The 8,316-nt window shown below is 38.4% G+C and overlaps 1 pseudogene; it reads left to right on the top strand.

The window, feature by feature from the left end:
* Positions 1–5,007: 5,007 nt before the first annotated feature.
* LOC129652555 (olfactory receptor 151-like) lies at positions 5,008–7,498 on the top strand (annotated as a pseudogene).
* Positions 7,499–8,316: the final 818 nt, after the last annotated feature.

Here is an 8,316-nt window from a genome sequence, read left to right as displayed (position 1 = left end):
TTTATTACTTTCACGACCTTGTTTGTTTTTCTTTGTTCGTTTTTTCTCTCTTTCTTTTCCTTCTCCTTTTCATTAACATCGCATTTTTGAAATTCCAAACTCTACTCTAATTTCTAATTTTTGTTTTTATGTATTTGTTACCAATTTTGTACCTTTAAGAACCCAATCTTCAGGACCCATTTCTCACTAGTGTACGAGATTACTGGCTTGACTGCTCTCTCTCCCTTTGGACTCTCCATTTTCTCCACCAGGTCACCTGTATCTCCTCCCTAACCCCTCTCTACTCTACCCAACTCTGTGAATTTCTGTGTGTTCCAGACGGTGGAGAACACTTAAGGAACTGATTACTGGCTGGATCTGTCTCCCTCCTTTTCATTTCCCCCTTTTATCCTTCTGGCCACCTCTGTCTCCTGCCTCCTTCTTCTCTTCCCTGTATAACTCCGTGAACATCTCTGAGCGGTCCAGTTGTGGAGTGCACATAAGGAAGTGACTACTGGCTAGCCCACTCTCTCCACTATTGATTCCACCTCATCTCATTTGGGTCACCTCTAACTCCCTCCTCCCTCTTCTCTTCTCCATGTAACGCTGTGAACCTCTCTGAGTGACCCTCACAGTAGAGAAACTTTTCATCTTTAACGTAGATGTTTTATCAGTGGTGCTGTATAGAAGGAGAAGTTTTGAAACTACTGTAAAATTAAGACCGATAACTGGAAGTAGGAGGCTTAAGTCCAATCCCTGACTCCAGGGAACTCCTGACTCCAAGGAACATTAATTGACAGGAGCTCATCAAACGCCTCCATACCGACACTGAAACCAAGCACCACACAAGGGCCAACAAGTTCCAGGGAAAGACATAACAAGCAAATTCTCCAGCAACAAAGGAACACAGCCCTGAGCTTCAAGATACAGGCTGCCCAAAGTCACCCCAAAACCATAGACATCTCATAACTCATTACTGGACATTTCATTACACTCCAGAGAGAAGAAATACAGCTCCATCCACCAGAACATCGACACAAGCCTCCCTAACCAGGAAACCTTGACAAGCCACCTGTACAAACCCACACACAGCGAGGAAACGCCACAATAAAGAGAACTCCACAAACTGCCAGAATACAGAAAGGACACCCCAAACTCAGCAATTTAAACAAGATGAAGAGACAGAGGAATAGCCAGCAGATAAAGGAACAGGATAAATGCCCACCAAACCAAACCAAAGAGGAAGAGATAGGGAATCTACCTGATAAAGAATTCCGAATAATGATAGTGAAATTGATCCAAAATCTTGAAATTAAAATGGAATCACAGATAAATAGCCTGGAGGCAAGGATTGAGAAGATGCAAGAAAGGTTTAACAAGGACTTAGAAGAAATAAAAAAGAGTCAATATATAATGAATAATGCAATAAGTGAAATTAAAAACACTCTGGAGGCAACAAATAGTAGAATAACAGAGGCAGAAGATAGGATTAGTGAATTAGAAGATAGAATGGTAGAAATAAATGAATCAGAGAGGATAAAAGAAAAACGAATTAAAAGAAATGAGGACAATCTCAGAGACCTCCAGGACAATATTAAACGCTACAACATTCGAATCATAGGGGTCCCAGAAGAAGAAGACAAAAAGAAAGACCATGAGAAAATACTTGAGGAGATAATAGTTGAAAACTTCCCTAAAATGGGGAAGGAAATAATCACCCAAGTCCAAGAAACCCAGAGAGTCCCAAACAGGATAAACCCAAGGCGAAACACCCCAAGACACATAGTAATCAAATTAACAAAGATCAAACACAAAGAACAAATATTAAAAGCAGCAAGGGAAAAACAACAAATAACACACAAGGGAATTCCCATAAGGATAACAGCTGATCTTTCAATAGAAACTCTTCAAGCCAGGAGGGAATGGCAAGACATACTTAAAATGATGAAAGAAAATAATCTACAGCCCAGATTATTGTACCCAGCAAGGATCTCATTCAAGTATGAAGGAGAAATCAAAAGCTTTTCAGACAAGCAAAAGCTGAGAGAATTCTGCACCACCAAACCAGCTCTCCAACAAATACTAAAGGATATTCTCTAGACAGGAAACACAAAAATTGTGTATAAATTCGAACCCAAAACAATAAAGTAAATGGCAACGGGGTCATACTTATCAGTAATTACCTTAAACGTAAATGGGTTGAATGCCCCAACCAAAAGACAAAGACTGGCTGAATGGATACAAAAACAAGACCCCTGCATATGTTGTCTACAAGAGACCCACCTCAAAACAGGGGACACATACAGACTGAAAGTGAAGGGCTGGAAAAAGATTTTCCATGCGAATAGGGACCAAAAGAAAGCAGGAGTAGCAATACTCATATCAGATAAAATAGACCTTAAAACAAAGACTGTGAAAAGAGACAAAGATGGTCACTACATAATGATCAAAGGATCAATCCAAGAAGAAGATATAACAATTATAAATATATATGCACCCAACACGGGAGCACCGCAGTATGTAAGACAAATGCTAACAAGTATGAAAGAAGAAATTAACAATAACACAATAATAGTGGGAGACTTTAATACCCCACTCACACCTATGGATAGATCAACTAAACAGAAAATTAACAAGGAAACACAAACTTTAAACGATACAATAGACCAGTTAGACCTAATTGATATCTATAGGACATTTCATCCCAAAACAATGAATTTCACCTTCTTCTCAAGTGCACATGGAACCTTCTCCAGGATAGATCACATCCTGGGCCATAAAGCTAGCCTTGGTAAATTCAAAAAAATAGAAATCATTCCAAGCATCTTTTCTGACCACAATGCAGTAAGATTAGATCTCAATTACAGGAGAAAAACTATTAAAAAATCCAACATATGGAGGCTGAACAACACGCTGCTGAATAACCAACAAATCACAGAAGAAATCAAAAAAGAAATCAAAATTTGCATAGAAACGAATGAAAATGAAAACACAACAACCCAAAACCTGTGGGACACGGTAAAAGCAGTCCTAAGGGGAAAGTTCATAGCAATACAGGCACACCTCAAGAAACAAGAAAAAAGTCAAATAAATAACCTAACTCTACACCTAAAGCAACTAGAAAAGGAAGAAAGGAAGAACCCCAGGGTTAGTAGAAGGAAAGAAATCTTAAAAATTAGAGCAGAAATAAATGCAAAAGAAACAAAAGAGACCATAGCAAAAATCAACAAAACCAAAAGCTGGTTCTTTGAAAGGATAAATAAAATTGACAAACCATTAGCCAGACTCATCAAGAAACAAAGGGAGAAAAATCAAATCAATAAAATTAGAAATGAAAATGGAGAGATCACAACAGACAACACAGAAATACAAAGGATCATAAGAGACTACTATCAACAATTATATGCCAATAAAATGGACAACGAGGAAGAAATGGACAAATTCTTAGAAAAGTACAACTTTCCAAAACTCGATCAGGAAGAAATAGAAAATCTTAACAGACCCATCACAAGCACGGAAATTGAAACTGTAATCAAAAAACTTCCAGCAAACAAAAGCCCAGGTCCAGACGGCTTCACAGCTGAATTCTACCAAAAATTTAGAGAAGAGCTAACACCTATCCTGCTCAAACTCTTCCAGAAAATTGCAGAGGATGGTAAACTTCCAAACTCATTCTATGAGGCCACCATCACCCTAATACCAAAACCTGACAAAGATCCCACAAAAAAAGAAAACTACAGGCCAATATCACTGATGAACATAGATGCAAAAATCCTTAACAAAATTCTAGCAATCAGAATCCAACAACACATTAAAAAGATCATACACCATGACCAAGTGGGCTTTATCCCAGGGATGCAAGGATTCTTCAATATCCGCAAATCAATCAATGTAATACACCACATTAACAAATTGAAAAATAAAAACCATATGATTATCTCAATAGATGCAGAGAAAGCCTTTGACAAAATTCAACATCCATTTATGATCAAAACTCTCCAGAAAGCAGGAATAGAAGGAACCTACCTCAACATAATCAAAGCTATATATGACAAACCCACAGCAAACATTATCCTCAATGGTGAAAAATTGAAAGCATTTCCTCTAAAGTCAGGAACAAGACAAGGGTGCCCACTTTCACCATTACTATTCAACATAGTTTTGGAAGTTTTGGCCACAGCAATCAGAGCAGAAAAAGAAATAAAAGGAATCCAAATTGGAAAAGAAGAAGTAAAGCTCTCACTGTTTGCAGATGACATGATCCTCTACATAGAAAACCCTAAAGACTCCACCAGAAAATTACTAGAACTAATCAATGACTATAGTAAAGTTGCAGGATATAAAATCAACACACAGAAATCCCTTGCATTCCTATACACTAATAATGAGAAAACAGAAAGAGAAATTAAGGAAACAATTCCATTCACCATTGCAACGGAAAGAATAAAATACTTAGGAATATATCTACCTAAAGAATCTAAAGACCTATATATAGAAAACTATAAAACACTGGTGAAAGAAATCAAAGAGGACACTAACAGATGGAGAAATATACCATGTTCATGGATTGGAAGAATCAATGTAGTGAAAATGAGTATACTACCCAAAGCAATCTATAGATTCAATGCAATCCCTATCAAGCTACCAACAGCATTCTTCACAGAGCTAGAACAAATAATTTCACAATTTGTATGGAAAAACAAAAAACCTCGAATAGCCAAAGCGATCTTGAGAAAGAAGAATGGAACTGGAGGAATCAACCTACCTGACTTCAGGCTCTACTACAAAGCCACAGTCATCAAGACAGTATGGTACTGGCACAAAGACAGAAATATAGATCAATGGAACAAAATAGAAAGCCCAGAGATAAATTTTTTTTAATAACATAATACAATGAAGACAGCCTTTCGTGTCCAAGATGCTGTTGATTGAATCCTCAGATGTGTCTCCAACTCTTACCAAGGGCTGACTCTATACAACCTTTCACAGGCTCTTCTTTCTTATCTCCACAGGGTCCCCAAAGAGAAAATGGCTGCAGAAAACCAATCCACAGTGACAGAGTTCATTCTTGGAGGTTTAACAAATCGGCCAGAGCTCCAGCTCCCCCTCTTCTTCCTCTTCCTTGGGATTTACTTGGTCACCATGGTAGGGAACCTGGGCATGATAACCCTGATTTGTCTGAACGCTCAGCTTCACACCCCCATGTACTATTTCCTCAGCAACCTCTCCTTTGTGGATCTCTGCTACTCCTCTGTCATTACCCCTAAGATGCTGGTGAACTTTGTGTCAGGGAAGAACACCATCTCCTATGCAGGGTGCATGTCCCAGCTCTGCTTGTTCCTGGTGTTTGTCATTGCTGAGTGTTACATGCTGACAGTGATGGCCTATGACCGCTGTGTTGCCATCTGCAGACCTTTGCTTTATAATATCATCATGTCTCATTGAGTCTGCTCCCTGCTGGTGGCTGGGATTTATGCCATGGGGCTCATTGGCTCATCTATAGAGACTGGTCCTATGTTGAAGCTGTCCTATTGTGATTTTCTCATCAGTTATTACTTCTGTGACATCATCGCCCTCATGAAGCTCTCTTGCTCTAGCACCTATGACACTGAGATGACAACTTTCTTTTTGGCTGGATTCAACATTGTAGTCACCAGCTTAACAGTCCTTGTTTCCTATGCCTTCATCGTCTCCAGCATTCTCCATATCACCTCCACAGAGGGACGATCCAAAGCCTTCAGCACCTGCAGTTCCCATCTTGCAGCTGTGGGATTATTTTATGGGTCTGCTTCCTTCATGTACCTAAAACCCTCCACAGCCAGTTCCCTGGCCCAGAAGAACGTGGCCTCTGTGTTCTACACAACAGTGATCCCTATGCTGAACCCTCTGATCTACAGCTTGAGAAATAAGGAGGTACGGGCTGCCATCCAGAAAACTCTGAGGTGAAAAACACTTTGAAAGTAAATCTTATGATTTCTCAGGTTGAAAGTGGAATAGAAATATAGGGGAGAAACCCTCTAAAATTCATACTACACGTGAATGGAGAACAACTGCTTCTCAACATGTCTGAATGTTTTCCATTTTCCCTTTCTCCCTTTCACATCTCTTATGCCTCTCATGTCTGCTTGCTGGTTTTGAGTTCAGGTTTTATTCCTTTAGGGATAGTTTGTTTTTGTTTTTGGTTTTGGTTTCTGCTTATCCTTGGCCCTCTGATAAACATGTATCCATCTTGACTGGAACATAAGATAAATTAGAACTTTCAGCAATGAGTTTAAGAGGGTTGTTCATTGATTTATCCTCTTCTATAAAGAATATATTATCCAAACTAATACTAATTTAAGCCTGTAGTACACATGACAAATGGAGGCGAATTTGAAAGTCACTAAGAAGTAGCAAATACTCTTTCACAACCAGATTTGTCCGTTTTCTCTCTTATTATGCTGCTACTGTCTACTTATTACTGCCAAAGTTATTTAAATATTCCTTCACTAAATTAATGCCATAATCACCATCATAACCATAGTATATGAGCAAAAGTGGATGCTAGTCAATTGTTTGAGTGTTTTGCTAAGTTATCTCATTTATTCTGCTGAGGAAACTTTGATTTAGAGAGGTTAAATAACTTTCTCCAGATGACACAGCTGGTAAACAGTTAATACTGATATTCAAACCCACACGTCATCATACGCCTCCCCCCTCCCCCATCTCTTGGCCAAAGGTCTCTCTATGCAGCCTATCAGTCTTGGCATAATCATAACCTCTCTGCTGCTGCTGCTGCGTCGTTTCAGTCGTGTCCGACTCTGTGCGACACCATAGACAGCAGCCCACCAGGTGCCCCAGTCCCTGGGATTCTCCAGGCAAGAACACTGGAGTGGGTTGCCATTTCCTTCTCCAATGCATGAAAGTGAAAGTGAAGCTGCTCAATCATGTCTGACTCTTAGTGACCACATGGACTGCAACCCACCAGGCTCCTCCATCCATGGGATTTTCCAGGCAAGAGTACCAGAGTGGGTTGTCATTTCCTTCTAAACTCTCAGTTTCAAACTTTTCCTGACAATAACTTTTTTTCACTGTTTTCCCACATCTCCCAGACAACCAAGGAATATTCGACACTCCTGTAGTTTTTTCTCCTTCCTCAATAACTGACATTCTGTAATACCAGTCAACCTGACTCAGTAAATCCAATCAGCATTAGATAAAATGTCTTCCACCATTTGATAAAAACAATATCAGGGATCATGTTAAAGAATTAATTCTCTTGCACAGCCAAAGATTTGTGGGCATTATTTTAATTGTAACTCATAATTATTTTAAGATAATAGTAAAATAATGATTAGTTTTTTGTCATTTTACTTTAGGTGCAATACCTCATTCCTCACTCAGATATGGAAAAATGAATAATTCTGAGTTTCTCTGAGATTTAACACTCTGAGATTTAAATGCTCATAGTAATTTTTTTTGCTTTGATTAATAAATTTTCTATATTAGGTGTACAGAAAAACTGAGCAAATGATACAGGGATTTCCCATGTACTCTCTTTTCATAGGCTTATTTGCCATCTGTATATCTTCTGTGTTATGTGTCTCCTAAGGTCTTGGGCCCATTTTTAATCAGGTTGTTTCTTTACTTTCCATATTTTTGTTGAAATATATTTGACATATAACATTGTGTGAATTTAAAGTGTACACATGTTAGTCTGATATATTTTTATATGATTGCCATGATAGCAATAATTAGCACCTCTCTCAAGGAAGCCTGGCGTGCTACAGTCCATGGGGTCACAAACAGTCAGACACCACTGAGTGACTGAACAACAACAGCAACACATTATATAGTTATCAGTTCATTTTAGTGGTTTAAATGATTGAGTTTTAGTCTCTCAGCAAGTTTGAGGACTGTGATACAACATTGTTGCCTATTTTCACTGTGTTGTACATCAGATCTCTAGGACTTATTTACCTCCTACTGCAAGTTTGTACCTTAAACATCTGTCCTATATCCCTACCCACCACCCCCCAAGTAACCACCATTTTACTTCTACAAGTTTGATGTTTTTTGATTCCACCTGTAAGTGATATGCAGTATTTGTCTTTCTTTGGCTGACTTACATTATTTAGCATAATATACTCAAGGTTCATCCAAACTTTGTAGTAAATATTTTAGATAACAGTTCTTTATCAGATATATCTTTTGCAAATATTTTCATGTAAACCACAGCCTGTCTTTTCATCCTCTTGACAATGTCCTTCTACAGAGTAGAAATTTTTAATTCTATTGAAGTCCAGCTTCTCAATTCCTTGTTTTATAAATCATTCTTTTTGTCTTGTACCTAAAAGG

This window comes from Bubalus kerabau, chromosome 5 (assembly GCF_029407905.1).
Source record: "Bubalus kerabau isolate K-KA32 ecotype Philippines breed swamp buffalo chromosome 5, PCC_UOA_SB_1v2, whole genome shotgun sequence".
Classification (NCBI taxonomy): Eukaryota; Metazoa; Chordata; class Mammalia; order Artiodactyla; family Bovidae; genus Bubalus; species Bubalus kerabau.
The sequence above is the reverse complement of the archived record's forward strand: the minus strand, read 5'-3'. Positions and strand labels throughout refer to the sequence as shown.